General features: G+C 40.6%; 1 long non-coding RNA gene across 1 annotated transcript in view; it reads right to left on the bottom strand.

Annotated features, from left to right (window-relative positions):
* Positions 1–16,799, bottom strand: part of LOC137165058 (uncharacterized) — a 94,428-nt gene extending 77,629 nt beyond the window's left edge. Inside the window, exon 1 of the long non-coding RNA XR_010923278.1 lies at positions 16,116–16,799. This is a non-coding gene — a long non-coding RNA (uncharacterized lncRNA). The remainder of the gene's footprint in view (positions 1–16,115) is intronic.
* Positions 16,800–16,826: the final 27 nt, after the last annotated feature.

Genomic DNA, 16,826 nt, shown 5'->3' with positions numbered 1-16,826 from the left:
TCCTCTTTGTTCCCATGACTATTATTAAAGAATGGGGTGGGCGAAGTAATAACTCAGGGCTTTCATAGCACTGGAAAGCGAGACAGTCTTTCTGATGATATATGTAGTGGTTTTGAAGATACTGTAAAGGAATTTAGAGCTCCATGCCTGTCATGATGGTATTTTTGATAGTAGAACATTCTGACTATGTTTCAGTGATATCTGTTCTGCATCACCTGGCTCATCAGTCACTAATGTAACTCCACGTGCTGGTTCTAGCATGTCAGGACTTATGACTTATTATGAATGAATGATATTATGATTCCCTTATTAGCCAAGGAATGCTAAGTAGAAGACGTGTGATTTCTTTATTACAGGTCATTTAAAACAAACCACTTTTTATATCAGATTTACTAATGGCACTTATCTACTATTCTAGGTGCCACACATTCTTTCAGAGAAATTAATACAAAAATTACATCATATGGAGCAGAGTACAGAAAGAGTTTCCCCACACATCACAAATAAAGCTCTCCTTTCTCCACTCACTCATGACACATTCAATCCACCCCCGAAGGGAAAGCCCGAGAGAATATGCAGTCCTCGCAGAACTTCCTGAAAGCCAACAGATCCAGGCTTTATCAGACCAGAAATAGGGGAACATCAGAGTTGAGGACACCTGTCTGAAAAGGCCTTGCCACCAGTCCCCATCATATTTAAACAGGAAGAGGAGGGATGTAAACTCAAGGGCCATAGTTTGTAACTGGCATTTTATCATACAGAGATGCAGTTCTTGGAGTCACCATGACCCAAACCATTTGGGATTTTATGGGCTATTGAAATCAATGGAAAGACTCATACCAGCTTCTCCCAGAAACAAACTGGACAATCGTGCAAACTCTCTCAAGTGGTTTTATACTCCTGGCCAGCAGGCTGCGCACAGAGAGTAGGTGTGAGTTACTCCCTATTCTGCACCAACTGACATTTTCAAATATTCTTTTGGTGGGGGTCTGTGATCCTTTTACCGTGTATTAAGAAATCTCTCTCTGAGATGGCAAAAGCTGTGGATCATTGTATAAAGGACCACATGTACCAGAAACTGTGACCACTTTCTTTTCTGCCCCAGGTAGATACAAGAGACAGTCTCTGTTTTTGTCATAATGGTGCCATGCCCTGCCCTCCCTCCCCCCTTCCATATGTGATCTCTTCCCTAGTTAGTCAAATTTGTCTGAGACCTTGGTCCCAGTTCTGTTCTCATTTACACTAATGTAAGTCTGGATAACTCAGTAGACTTAAAGTGCATTCCTCCAGACTAACACCACCGTAGCGGAGAGCAGAATTCAACTCATTGCCTTTTTCCTGTGCTGTGAAGTATGTTCACTGTGCTGTAGAGAACACTAACCCATAGGCTACTTGGTCCAACAGCCGTGCCCTGCATCCTAATTCTGGCCCAGCATCACAGTCACTGTGGGACCACAGCAGCAGGCATCGTTTAGAGCAGCCTTTGGACTGCCTTAAGTGCACCGGCCCAGAATCAGTTGTGGAAAGGGGGCTTAAAGACACTTTTGCCCCCCTGCTCTCCTCATCTGTGCCACATCCAAACTCAGTGCAGCTGAAAACCTGGCAGCACATGTTGTCTGAATGATCTGAAACACCTGACTGAGTTTGTGTAATTTGAATTCACCACAGAATTTGCTTTGTTTTGTGCTGAGCACGAAGTTCTGCAGAAGGCAGTAAGGGCACCCCAGAAAGGCAGCTGAAGCTGAGCAGAGAAAGCACGCTCATTCCTTGAGGGGGCAGGATACCTCATCTTGTTCCCTCAAAACCCAGGAACTCTGTTAACAAGCTCATAAAGGTAGCCATGCAAACTCCTCAGCCGGAGGACTGCTCAGCTCAGTGCTCTGGTCTTTGGGGAGGAGGGGAAGAAATTAAGGAAGAAGTTAGTGGGACTCCAGGAGGAACCTCTCCTCTCCATGCAAAAGCCCATAGTAACTCAATTCAGTGTTTAAGAAATCTAGCTTTATTTTCCCAGGCAGACATGAATGGCCAAGTCCATACTTTATCAGTCACACAGGCTGTGGCTTAAAGAAAGGCTTTCCACCCATTTGAGTTTCTCAGACAAGATTAAAGGGATTGACCTGCCAAACGCCAAAAGGAGCACCCCATCCCAGGCAAACAAAATGTAAACATTCCTGAAGGAGGAAAAGAATTCAGCCTATTGTGCAGGGCACAAAACAGAGTAAGCTTAGGTGGAAAGTGACCTGGATTTATTCACTTTACATTTCCCAGTTTCCTGTAATTCTTCATACAGTGCTGTTTTATCAATTACAAGCACACCTGGCAAATAAAGTTCAGTCAAAAAAACAAACTTCAGTTCAAACTGGCATTGGTATTTGTTCATTAAAAAAATGCCATTCCTGGAACCTGATTAAAAAAACCCATGATTTAAAACCAAAAAGAGAACTGCACCTGGGGAAGAGATTTGCTCCACATGACAGCAGCCTTCTAAAAAACACCGTAGCTGTGTTTGCACAAGCTGCAAGAGAGGAACCAGAACACTGTAAATTGGGATTCATTTCCAAGAGAAGCAAATATGCTGCTGCCTTGCTGGAGATTATTTACAGCATCATCAATTTTAAAAACAGAAAAAAGCATCTAACAATGATAAGAATCACAGAGTCACTTTCTTTTAACAGTTTGATCACTAACACGTCTATGCCTCTGTTTCTTGCTTCACTGCATAGCTTCTACCTAGAACCTTCCCCTATCTCCCATCCAGCCTGGCTTCAGATTGAAACAAATAATATACTTATTCGCACACGTTTGGTTGAACATGCTTGCCTTTTTTGGCTCACCTTAATCCCACTCCTTTTTCCAACACATCCTTTAATTGATTGTTCTAGGTGAAACATCACTGTCACTCAGTAACACAGTAATCCAAGCAATATGAATGTATTATCCCTGGGAGTCAGACATTCTGTTCAACAAACTCTCAGACTGCTGATATGATTCAAGTCTCAACTCCTTAATACTCACTGCATAGCTAGCCCAAGCTGACAGCTTCCCTCTTCAAGAGAGCTGATAACTTTTTCCCCTTCCTCCAATGGGCCTGTTACTTCCAGTGGGCCAGAACACGCCTGATGAATGATCCAACAGGGGAAATTTAATTTGTCCCCACACTAACCAGGCTGGGAATTCCACCATCACAGAGGAAAGGGCAGTGCTTTCTTCCAGAAACAAATCTAGTGCCTTGAATTTATTCTTTGATTCATCTGTCTTCCTTGGTAACGTCATATTTATTGACTGTTGCCTGAAGTACTTTTGCCGAAGGCAGCTGTTTACTACAAGCTCTCTGTTACATTATGTATCATAGTTTCTGAACCATCATCAATGCTGGGGGAAAAAAATCTCTACTGACTAACCTATGACCTAGGTTTTACCTCTTTCCCAACATGGACCAGATCATCAAAAGAAGTCAGCTCCCATTTAGGTGCCAAAATAAATAGCCAATTATTAGTGCTCAAGGGTGCTGAGCCCTTTTGAAACTCTAACCCTATGTGCACATAAAAGTGGAATTTCCTACAGGGAAGTATCCACCCAAAAATAGCAACTGCAGCAGCAACGTTGCATTGGCTGAATTTGAAATGTGCACCTTACAAAATATTGAAACTTTTCAGGTCCTTCATTGTATTTCACGGAGAACAAAATTTCTCTACATCCAAGTTCACTCTCAGGTTCCACTGTGTGCACATACATGTGCAATACATACACACACACAAAATATATAGTGGGATGAAAACTGCTAGCTTCAGTCCATTACTTTCATTTATTAGCTTCCTAAATAATATGGTATTAGATTTCTTATCTTAAAATGTAATAAGTACATCCATTCCACTGATAACTCTATTGTTAAAGGAAGACTGCAGGAGATAGTTTGGATATATAATACAGATGGCCTCTTTATACTGTGGCATGAGAATTAAAGAAACCTAAAAGAATTTATCAGCTATCTTAATATAACTCATAACAATGTTATTACATTTTCCATTGCCTTTAGCAACATGGTTGTCAATTTTTTGGATGTGCTGATTGAATCTTAAATTACAGAAATTCAGTTCCAAATTACTGAGCAAGATAAAGGATTGAAACAGCTTTTTTGAGGCTAGCAGTTTGCATTCATCATCATCTATTAAAGCACTTAGAGTCAAGATAATGATCAGAGGATGAAAAATTTTCTCCCACAAGTGGAATTTCCCAGAACAAATGCAGGAAATTGAGATTATATTATAGTGGTTAAAAAAAGAGAGAGAGTATTAGCCATGGGAAAAGCCAGTATCTTGTAACAGATAGTAACGGGTTATGCATGTATACTTAGTATACTTCTTCATGTAGAAAAATGAACATTAGAAAGGCATAGATATATGGTATTAAAGATCCTGACGTGAGGGAAATCTCTCTCTTTACCCAGCCTTTAAAAGGCCAAGATACTAGGAATATGTTCTTTATATAGAAGACAAAGGTTTTTTGCTTTTGGATTTTTGTGAGCCAATTGCAATAGTTAATTTATACTATCCAAAGATGGAGGTGGGAGGAAGGGAGAAAAGGGAGAAGAGAAACACACAATAAGAATCAATCCTATTGCAATGCATTGCCATTGATTGAAGTGGCAGCAAGGTCAGGGCCCAGGACTCGATTACCTCTAAACACATGACACTGAAACAGACATTTTAAGAGTAACAGTGAACCCAAATCATATGAAGAATGATAATAAAGCTAACATGCCTAAAAACTTTAATATTTAGTTATATTTTAAAAGATTTTCATCAAATCTACGTGTGCACCTTACTTGTTTTAAGGCTCTGGATTTCAGGTATGCAGGTGGCAGCATTAGAAAACATTTAAGAGTGTGAATGATCTTTGTTTGCTTTACACCTTTCACCCAGATAGAGCCAAGGAACTTTGATTTTTTTGTACAGTTATGGGCAAAATTTGTAAACAGGAAATCCCTATTCCTGTTGCTGCAGTTCAGCCACTTCTGTGAAGAACATGGCAGCTATTAAACAGCACAGAACAACGCTACAATTTAGGACCTAGCCAACTGAAATTACAGATGAAAAGAGAGGTTGTTACCTCCAGCCGACCTAAACTGAAATTTGATTAAGAAATCAAAATGAACCATCACTCCCTCGTGAGAGGACAGGGATAGTTACTACCCCTGGTGAAGATCCATGTTTTACAAAGCAAAAAAAGCTGGCAGCTCTAACCATATGATGCCCACTAGCATCATCCTAGGGCATTTGTTCCAACATTGGTGTTGAGATGAGGGATCTGAATATATTTGTGTTACTAATACGGTTGAGTACTGCTGCTTATTTCCAGGCTGCCATATTAGCACTGATGTAAAAATATTGATCTCACTTCTGGCATCACAGTGAGCCATTCAGTGGAGGTACCTCCCACTTTCCACTCATCGCTCACCCATTCAGATAGAACTATAGTGAAATAAGATACCAAACATAGCACGAAAATCCATCCACCACTGAGGGATGGATGATTACATTCTAATCCACATACGGGACCAGACCCTCAAATTTCAGTGGAGCTGCTCCCATTGACACCAGCTGAGGATCTGGCTCACTGTCAGAAAATAAAAACTGAGAAGCTCTGATAGATTTTTAAGCATAAAACAGACACAAGTGGAGTTCTTCCTTTCAAATAGAAATGCCAGCTACACAGGTCTGTTCTCTGCCACTCCACCAGTCACCATCGCCTTCTGCTGTTGACCCACTTTCTTTCTCTTTTCCTCAGTTTTTATGGCAGGGGCCTGGATCCTGACATGTTGGGCTTTCCAAATCCCACAGCTTATTCAGCAGAAATAAAGTGAAACCGTACATAGGATCCCACGCATCACCATATAAAGTAGAAGAACTACTAGCTGAGGTTTAAGACACTGCGGTTACAACCAAGAAAGGAGAAGGGAAACAAATAGAAGATCCTACAGCAAAGATCAAAGGAGTTAGTTCCTGGCTGGCTCGGAAGCCTGAAATACAAAAGATAAGAACGTGAAGAGCTGCAAAGGCTGCTGGGAGTCTTTATGATCACATGCTCATGGCAGTTAAGGGAATGAGCCCTGTTCCTTGGGGGGGAAAAAGATAGTCTTCAATCTGAGGGCAGGGACTTGCTGGAAACGTCTTCTCTCTACCTCACATGGTTACCCACTCTCAGCTCCACCTGCCATGCCATGATAGCAGTGGAAGGAGGAACAGACTCTCACTGCTCAGGTAGGACCTATCGGAGATGGACTTTCCCTGCCCAATACTGCTTTCACCTGTAGCTCCTCACATATGGCACAGATTATTTTTAGACCATGATTCGAAGCAGGTGCTCTAATTAGTTAAATTCTAGTTTCTCAAGCATTCTAGAGCTAGTTTCCTCTCTACAAGTGAGAGTTGAAAGTGTCTCTACAATGTGGTTTTAGCATCTAAGTGATGCAAAAGCAGGAGTTTAGTAGATATCATAAATAACTAAGACCTTCTCTCCCCCAAGTCCTGTACTGTTCTAATTCCATTCTTCCCACAAATGAAAAAAAGTTACCTGCACAAATTTCCACCACATGGAGACTGAACCAAGGTCCTCAAAGGTGACATGCCCTTGGAAGAGTTACAGAGTCTAAAAAAAACTTTGTGACAAATAATAAAATCTGTGAGGATATAACGGTCATCAGTTTATTTTGCCAACTCTACTTTCACTACAAACAGGTTCTTAGGTTCATAAAGTTCTCAACAGTTCCTTGACTATGCACAGGTTCTCCAATTATCCTGAATCCAGGTCACAAGAAGTTACATATGAGCAAAAGGAGGGCCTGAAAAACAGCTTCTTTTAGAGCGGTAGTTCTCAACCAGGGCTACACAGAGGTCTGCCAAGGGGTACGTCAGCTCATCTAGATATTTGCCAAGTTTTACAACAGGCTATATAAAAAGCACTAGCAAAGTCAGTACAAACTAAAATTTCATACATACAATGGCTTGAAATGTAAGTATAATATTTATATTCAAATTGATTTGTAATAATTATATGGGAAAAAAGGAGAAAATAAGCAATTTGTCAGTAGTCGTGTGACAATTTTGTATTTTTATGTCTGATATTGTAAGCAAGTCATTTTTAAGTGAGGTGAAACTTGGAGTACGCAAAACAAATCAGACTCCTGAAAGGGGTACAGTAGTCTGGAAAAGTTGAGAGCCACTGTTCTAGAGGATACAATGGTGGTGGTCATTCAGAGGAATGCTATGGATTCCTTGGAATAGCTTGTTGGGGATGTGGACAAGGAGATTCCGAAAACACATAAAAGGTATGGGTAACATTTATTTTAGTAACAAATGTTTGCCATTTACTGTGTCAAATACACCACACATCATAACTTTAAGGCTGTAGTGCTTATGAATGAGAGATTATAATTTGCTAAACATGTGGGTAATCTACCAAGCATCGTGGAAGAGTTGCTTAAAGCCTTTTAGAGTTTATGGTGAGAAAATAATGAGGCTCTTCATGGAAAGAGCAGGGAGGTCTTCCTTCTGTGAAGGTGCCGCACTTAAGCATTGAAACTCCTTAATGAGTGCTGTAATTTGTTTTATGTCTGACACAGAGAGTAATAAAAAGCAGATGTCTCAGAGCAGCCACTTTTTAGGAGTGGAGGACAAGAATGGATTGGGGGTGGGGGAGGCAGTAGGAAGCAAACAGCATGGTTTAGAAACATGGTTTATTTATAGTCTGTACACAGCTGAAAGCAAAAAAAGTGGGGGTGATCTCATATTTAAAAGACTTTTTTGCAGCAGGTCTGCAAAAAGAACTGCTGCCATTAGCTCTAGTTTTACACTTTGGATATTAGAAACAGATAGATCTTTAAAAGATGCATGTGAGAAAATATTCTTAATACATAACCATAGACACAAATATATACTGATGAGAAATAAATGGCTAATGTGAGATTTAAAGAGAGACAATAACTGAAGGGTTGAAGGAAAAAGTTCCAAGATGGATTGGTCAAGTGACTTTCAGCAATGGAGCATCAGAGGGAGAGGAGAGAGAATGCCAAAACTGAAGGAGCAGGGGAAGTAGGTGGATATGTGGTTCGAGAGGTAAAATGGAGTGACAATAGAAAGTGTTGGATAATACAAGTGACCTCATCTTACTTCTTACAGGGAAAAAATTTACCTAGCTGCAGCATTGTGAATTGTGTATCAAGAAGAGCATAGGGATTCAGAACGGCCATAAAAGAGGGAATTATGATCATCAAGATGGAAAATTATTTTACAGAGTTTAAGGCCAGAACTCTAATCTCATGTATTTCACAGGCCATTATATTTCACCCACTTACTCGTGAGTGAGCCCAATGACTTTAGACTAATGCATTTCAGTCCTCAACAGACTAAACTATTAAGTGCCACAGGCAGAGAACAAGAGAGAATAAGGTGCCCAATGCCCTGGCAATGACAGGGAATTACTTAGATGAGACATGTCCAAATGATCCTAAAACGTGATCCATGCTGCACTGGCAGGCAAAAAACCCGATGTCCATGCCAATCTGACCTGGTTAAAATTCTTTTTATTTCCCAAGTCTGGTGATCAGTCTGTCCCTGAGCATGTGAGCAAGACACACCAATCAGGCATCTAAGAAAGAAAGTTCTCTGTACCACCTCAGGGCATTGGTCCACCCCGTCTGGTGTCCTGTCTCAAACTGTGGCCGCACTTTGATGTTTCTCAGGAAGGTGGGGGGAAAACCAAGAATATATCTGGGCAACTGTTGCATCAGGGGAAAAAATTCCTTCCTGATCCCTGCAGGTAACTGGCTGAAGCTCTGAAGCATAAGAATGGTTTAGAGATATTGTCTTAATGCAGCACTGCATGTGTTGTGAACATGCTGAGGATAATGCAAGCAATCCTTTCTCCAATGACCCAGGAAGAAAGGGGATGAACAGAGGGGTTCATAGTTTCCAAGGCCAGAAGGGAGCATGATGACCATCCAGTCTGAACCCCGGCACACAAAGACCATAGAATGTATCTGAAAAGCTGCAGTAAAGCACACCATGTAAGGCAAGATCACATATCTTTCTGAAGAAACCAAGTGATGGTTTCCTCCCTGGTATGCTGTTCCAATGTTTTATTGTCTTCACAGCTAGGAAATTGCATTTTATTTAAAGATTGAATTTGTGTATCTTCAACTTCCATCCATTGGATCTTGTTATGCCTTTGTCAGCAAGGTTGAAAAGCCCCTTCCCATCAAATATATTTTCCATGTGCAAGTAACAACTTGCTGTCATCAGGTCACCTCTCAACCCTCTCTTAGATAAACTGAATAGGTTGAGTTGCTTAAGTCTCACATCATAAGGCTCATTTTCCAGTCCCTGGCTCATTTTTGTGGTCCTCTCTTGCTCTCTCCAGCATTTCCACTTCCTTCCTTAAGTGTGTACACCAGAACTGGACAGAGTAGTCCGGTAGTGGTCTTGCCTCTGTACTTCTGCTTGGTATTCCCCTATTTATACATCCAAGGATTATATTGGCCCTCTTTGCTACAACACTGCACTGATGAAGTGGACATGGGTCTCTCCCACATTAGTCTGGGAAAGTGGCAGAAATGGATGGAATATACAAAGAATTCCCAAAGAATCTTGGTCCAAAGGCAAGAAGGTGGCTGCCAAATGTCTTCAGCCACATCCACTTTTCTGGCATAATACCAAAAGAGTGGAAGGTAGCCAAGATCATAGCCATTGTGAAGCCCAGAAAAGAAGCCACGGACTCAAAAAGCTACCAGCCCATCTCCCTCCTGAGCTGTTGCTACAAACCATTGGAGCGGCAGTCCAAGGTTACAACTGACACTGAAGCAACTGGTCCCCAAAGAGCAGGTTGGATTAGAACTGGTTGCAATTGATGGGACCAAGTGCTTACCTTAACCAGCTACACAGAATCTGGCTACCAGAAAAAAATTAAACAGCAGCAGCATTCATTGGTATTTGTTCTGCATATGATAACTTTAGCAGGTGACCTTTGCACCGTACGGTATCATTAGCTTTTCCATGCCAATCAACCATCAGACTCATCACCAAGATGTTGAGTAACAGAAGATTCACTGCATACCTTGGTGAACCTGCCAATAAATCATGAAGATTGAACAACAGCCTCCCACATTATAGCACTTGCACTGTTCAATCTCTAAACCAGCAACATTCCAGTCACATTATACTGTAAATTCATCTATGTAGATGACATTGCACTAGCAATACAAGCATCCTCTCTGAAGATTACAGAAAAAGTCATGAACAACTTCCAGATTCTTGACACATATTTCAAATCTTAGCAACTGAAATCCAGCACTTCAAAAACCCTCATCTCTGCCTTCCACTTGAATAATCATGAGGCCAAAGTGCCTTTTTCACAGGACCACAATCCACAGTACTTTGGCGTTACCCTCAAATCGGATGCTAAGCTATCACCAACACCTTGACAACACCAAAAAGAAGATAAAGACAAGGGTTAACATCATCCAGAAGTTCACTGGCACATCTGGGGATGTGATGCACACATGCTTTGAAAGTCAGGACAAATCTGGGTCTTGCCAACAGCAGAATATTGTGCACCAGTTCAGTGCAATAGCTCCCACACCAATCTCATCGACACTGATATTAATGCCACACTCAGGATTGTTAGCAGCTCTCTCAAATAAATGCCAATACCGTGGCTTCCAGTTTTGGTGGGCAACTCACCAGCCAACATCAGGTGAGACCCTACTGTGGTCCAAGAGTACAACAAGATCCTGGCTCCTCCAGACCTACTGATATGCCAAGACCTCAATTCACTGTCACTCTCCCAAATCAAATCCAGGAAGCCTTTCTGGGTACATGAGTCAATGTTACTGGCCAACAGAAAGGACACCAGCACTCACTGGCTCGAATCATGGGCCACTTGTGATGTCCCAAACAAAGACCTGATTGAAGATCCAACAAAAGTAGTCCCGGGATTCTGCCTTCCCTGTATGCAGTGGACTTCACTTAACCACGTTTAGACAACTCACAGCAGGTGTGGCTATCACCTCCACAAATGGAAAAATAAATCAAAGAATCACCAAATTGTAACTGTGGTGAGGAACAAACCATGCGACACATCATGGACAACTGTCCCATTCATCCTTACAGAGATGGCACAAGGGGGAATCTATCTAGCTATCCAAGAAGCATTAGAATGGCTTTCAAATCTCAAAATTCAGTTATAATCCTAGCCCTTTACTTTTCAAATGCCATACAAAAGAAGATGACTGTACTGAGAGATGATGATGAGGCAATCTGTGCAATGACCCCCAAGGTCCTTCTCTGAGTCACTGCTTTCTCCAATAGAGCCTCCCACCCTGAACGTATAACCTACATTCTTGGTTCCCAGATGTATTACCTTGCATTAACTGTGTGATTGATTCATTATTAATTAGGTTAAGATGTCCGAGGCCCTAGGATATTGCATGCAGATTTATTACAACGTATTAGTTAATATATTAAAGGAGGATTCCAGCAGAGGACAGAATCAATTTAAGAACAGGTCCCAACAGTGTTTTTGAGATCATAGGCACTTACACGGACAAAAGGAAATGTGGGAAGAAAAGTAATTTTTGAACTCAGATACTGCTGAGATTTCTAGCCTTGGGAGCAAACTGGAGATCTAGCCCTGATCCTGCACTGAACGCTGCACCAGGCGGTCACTTGTTTGAAGCTCAGCACAGAATTGGAACCAACAACAGTTTCAGAGGCACGGACTGAATAGAGAGAGAAAGAGAGCGCGCATGTGGGTAATGGCATAGATTGTTCATGGGAATGGTCTTTACTAAAAGAATTCAAGTTGTATAAGAAACTGTATAAATGTCTAATTTAATAAATGTCTAATCACATATTTATTCATTTGAGTGAGAATTTTTGAATGTTTGTATTTTTTCTGGATATGCTCCTGATTCTCCTAAGATTTGTAGGAAGGAAGGGCAATGCATTTAAAAAAAAAAAAAAAAAAACATCACAAGAAAAGCTGTTTACAGGACACTGAACAAAAAATGAGAGGGTTCACAAAGCTCAGCTGAAAAGCAAGGACATAATCTTTCCACAGAACCATAACTTGGCATCGCAAAATCTGACATCACGGGATTTTTGAATAACTCCTGTTCAACTAATTGCACAGTAGCTCAAGCATTTGAATAAGACCTCTGAGCACATCCCTTCCTTCTCAAGTAGAATTTATTTAGAAAATCCTTGCCTGGTTCTCATCTCTTCGTTTTTTATATATTGTGTAGGAAGTGAGCTGTGGACTAGATTAACCAGTCTTCCACCTCCTATTGCACCTCAGGTGCCACCAGAAGGATGCTATTATAAAGCATTCTGCACTAGGGAGTAACTGTATACTCAGGAGCTCAGGTAGTTTTAACTAAGCTGCAGTCAGAAGCATGAGGGAGATCGGCTTTGCTTTTTCTACCCTTTCCCACCTCTGTATCTGGTCACGGCCCATGGTTCACAACTACCCTCTGACCCTGCTGGTGACAGCTCCGCCCTCCCCCACACTGCCAAGTGTCTCCCCTCCCTCTCAGTCTGCCCAAGCATCAAGACTTTCTGTTCTATCTGAATCACATGAGAAGAAGGAGCTGAGCACTAGCACCACACTTCTGGCTGGCCTTATACGTCCTATTCTGGCCATGTGTTTGAAAGGAAATTAGTAAAAAGTGACCTGAACCAATAGTGAGGAGCTGATACCAAATTATAGGCAGTAAGCAGGAGAAAAATCTCAAGAAAAATCTGCAATTCTGGCAGGAGTCTCAGCAGACCTGGAGAATAGGCAGCTCTGTGAGAGACAGATTAAGAAGAGTAATGTCAGCAAGTGTCTTCTGCATGGCAGTGAAAGTCTGGCTATCAGACATTCCAGAAGATGACAGAAGATAGAGAGAGCCAAATGAAGAGCCTTGAAATATTCCATTTCAGAGGGAATGAGAAAGGGTTAAAAGAATCAGAAATATAAAAGAGTTAGGTTCAAGCCAGGACGACAGTATTGGAAACACCAGCCTCTTGTTCAAGAACAGATTATTCAGTACTACGGAAAGCCACATCAGGACAGGGGCACGTGCAGGCATTTAAATTCCACCACTTTTAGAGGGACACCTTCTGTGCCCCACCAGGGGTTCTCATGCGCTCCCCCTGCATAGCACAAGGATAGGGAGGCAGGAGGCAAAAACTGAGGTTTGAAAGGAGATCAATGGGAAAATCATTTATTTTAAAGAACATCAGTCTGCTTCAGCTGACATTGATTATACTACCGCTAATGTTCATGACAGACTGTAACCAAGTGCCTGGAAAACTCTCACTTGTTGTTCTAGTGTGTAAGTCAGTTGCATAGTTCCCTTTGCTGCTTAGATAAGGAGCCTTGGGTATAATAAATAATGGTCAACTTTCTTCTTCAGGATTTGATGGAAGGGCATGGTTTCTACTCCCTTCTGTTATGAAATCAGCCCTTTTGCTTCATCACATCCATGTTGACTTGCTTTCTTAACTTACCTGAACTATGTTTAACTTGAAAAAACTGTAACTAAAAGAGTTTGCTTAGTCTTCTGAAGGAAATATAGCTAGAAAGCTTGCCTAATTAACTTATCAGCTACTGCATTTTTTTATTGCCAATACTTTACTAGTTATAAATCCTGATACCCTGATTTTTGTTCATTCTTCTGCAACTAAGTTGAAACAATGAACCTGATATTTTTGTGCCTGCTTTTGAGGTTACCCTCCCCCCATATTTTTAAAACTTAATTGATTTAGCTTCTAGTTATGCTAGCCATTGAATTATTATAGTCATTGCCCTGAACAGTTAATCAAATGCATAGGTGCATCCCGAAATTTGGCCAACCTTTATTTTAATTTTGAAAAGCAAAACAACCCCAGGCACCACCCTTATTTGCTATTAACTAGTGTAACATTTACTAAGGAAGACAATGCACTTTATTACTCTACTTGGAATTCCCACTTGTAAGATGTAAATCTAAATCTTGAAGTTCTTCACTTGTATTGACATAAATGTAATGCTGCTGAGATTTTATATTTTAAGGGTATTGTTAATGATGTGTTAGAGTGCTGATCACGTTGAATTGGTGTTTCAACTATTTATATAAAAATCTGACCCTTAACCTTCAAAAAAAATAGACCCTCTTTATTGCCACTATTTTAGCAGCCATATGTTGTGATACTTGGTTCAGTATTCCTATTCCAGAATACAAAACACTGACACAAATAAATAGTGTTAATTGCATTACCAGTTTCACAATAGTATTTTACCTCAAGAGTTTTAAGAATTATATGTGAATCTGCAATACCCATACATCATGATCCTGACAAAAGGCAGACACCAGAATAACTCTGAAGTTTTACAATGTTAATGAATGATCTATGGTGGTTCTGTTTGTGACAAGTCATGGCCTCTGATGCCTGGAAGTTAATGAGAGTTGCACTCACGCACCAGAGAGTAGAATTTAGCCCACTTTTTTGGGTCTGCAGAATACTGTCAAAGGAAAGATTTGTGGAGGAATTATACTTGGAGAGTCTAGTTTGGGGATATTTTAAAAAGGAAACTAAATACAAAAAGGTTAAGATTCTGTTAAGTGTGACTAACTTACAAATGCTATAAAACAGTTAAGGCTTCTATTTTAAAGAGCCCAATCCTGCAGCCTTTACTCATGTGAACAGTCTGAGTGGAGCACAGTTGTCTGCTCTCAAGTCATGTGATAGTTGGTGTTTTACTTAAAGCCCCAGCTCCTGGAGTCAAGTGATTATTTGAGAATCTCAGCTTTCATTTTAAAAAGTGTCAATTTCTAGCCCTTATGAATGCACAGAAAAGTTTCTAAATGTGAACTCAAAGCTCAAACAACAAGGCAAATAAAAAGAACCCAAGTTTGACTTAAAAATCATGATAAAGAATAAACAAACAATCTTGATATTTTTGGAACTGACTCCTGACTTTCGAATGCTTGCGGCTGGCAATGTTATTAAAGTAATGGCACTATTCATGTGAATAAGGGATGTGGGACAAAGAGCTCTTGTTTTTATTCATCAGAACACTTATTGTATTGCACAAAACTTCACAAACTGATTTGATTAGTAGCTACCCAACATGCAATAATTTTTTTTAAAAAAAGATAGGTAGGGTTGAAGTTATATCAATATTTCCATCACTAACATTATACCTGAGCTGTAAACTTTTAATTTAGTCAGAAGCTTGGCATAGACTGTCACAGTCAAGGAGCAATTTTACTGATTTCTACTTCAACCAAATATTTCTAATTAGATGCTATATAACATATTTCCAAATTAAGAAAAAGCCTGTGAAGAGTAAAAGTGAGGCCCAGTTAAAAAATGAGAGCAAGAGAATCCACAACTGAATCCACAATTATATCCCCTGTAAAGGAAAAATAGTTTCCTTCTTTTGCAGTTAACATCCAAGTTACAAAAAAACCAAAACACAATAAGAATGAAGGACCAAATATTACCTCCCCTGTGTGAAAACATATGTATCCTCAAAAAGGTGGTACATACAAGAGTATGCACACTAGCAGTTGTAACAAACCAATTCTGGCCAGCCTCAAGGTGAATGTATCCTGCTGTGTATAAAGTAAAGGCATGTCTCCAAAAAAATCTCTTGACAGCTACACACAGGACACAAAACTTTATCTCAGAGGAAGATTTTATTTGGATTCAATTTTGCTTGTATGATAAGTAAATGAGAATATATTTATGCTGCTGCAATGACCCTTTTCACTGCTAACTTGAATGGAAAAATCTAGCTAACTCTGTTAGATTGTTTGGTTGTTTCTGCTTGAGAATCAGCTGTCCTAGCAGCCTTTGTACCTGTACCTGAACCATCGGTTCCAAAACCAAATTGGCCAATCAGGAATGCTAGTTGGCAATTACATAAAATATTCTAAAGGTAAGATAGATTGGTGAGGGATTTATCTAAAAATAAATAAAATTACCAACTCCTCATCAATTCTATACTCTTCTTACCTTCAGTCCCCCACCGGCCCTCTCCAAAAGCAATCCCACCACCTCTGGCTCACTACTGGTAGGTTTTTCCCTTACCTTACAGCTTTTCCTCACGGAAGCAGTGGTGACAGCAAAAAAGTTGCTCTGCAGTGCAGTATGTTTCAGCAGCAATGGTGGTAGACAGGTAATCTTTGGCTTTGGTTGGCTGCTCTGATGAGGAACAAGTCTCTGGTATCATGCTGGGTGCCTGCTTGGGGATGATTTTCCCTTTTCTTTAGTTTTTGTTGTGGATCAGTTTCACTTGACTAGTCTCTAATTGGCACAAATAGGTGGAGAAACTGGTTTCTCTTGATTGATAAATGGTATTGGGGAGAGGAACTCCAGATGCTCTCCCAATCCCAACTTTCCAAGATCCAGATAGGCACAAGCACTACAGGGTGCTCTGCTGTAGGAGTCTTACTCAAGGTGGTAACAGCTTCATCCCTCTTTCCTTGCAGCAGGATTAACTAACTAGGCATGAGAGCAGAGATGGGGGTGCATATCTGAGTCCTCCTAACAGTCATGGGGGAAGATGAGATCACAGGAAAGGAGTGTAATAACATCTGAGGAAACAAGGGCAATTGCATCTACAGCGTGTAAGCTAGTCACCTCTGTCCCAGGCTCAGAGTACGTTTACTCTATACTACAGGTTTTACTCTTGTTGAGGCTCAAATTGATTGCCAGTTAACTGGAGTTAGTGAAGACCTTTGTAAATGATAATCTAGATAATCCACAAACATTTGTGGTTTATGTTAGTTGTCTTGAATC

This window comes from Emydura macquarii, unplaced genomic scaffold, assembly GCF_026122565.2.
Source record: "Emydura macquarii macquarii isolate MOO-44397 ecotype Brisbane River unplaced genomic scaffold, CSIRO-AGI_Emac_v2 contig_2734, whole genome shotgun sequence".
NCBI lineage: Eukaryota > Metazoa > Chordata > Testudines > Chelidae > Emydura > Emydura macquarii.
The sequence above is the reverse complement of the archived record's forward strand: the minus strand, read 5'-3'. Positions and strand labels throughout refer to the sequence as shown.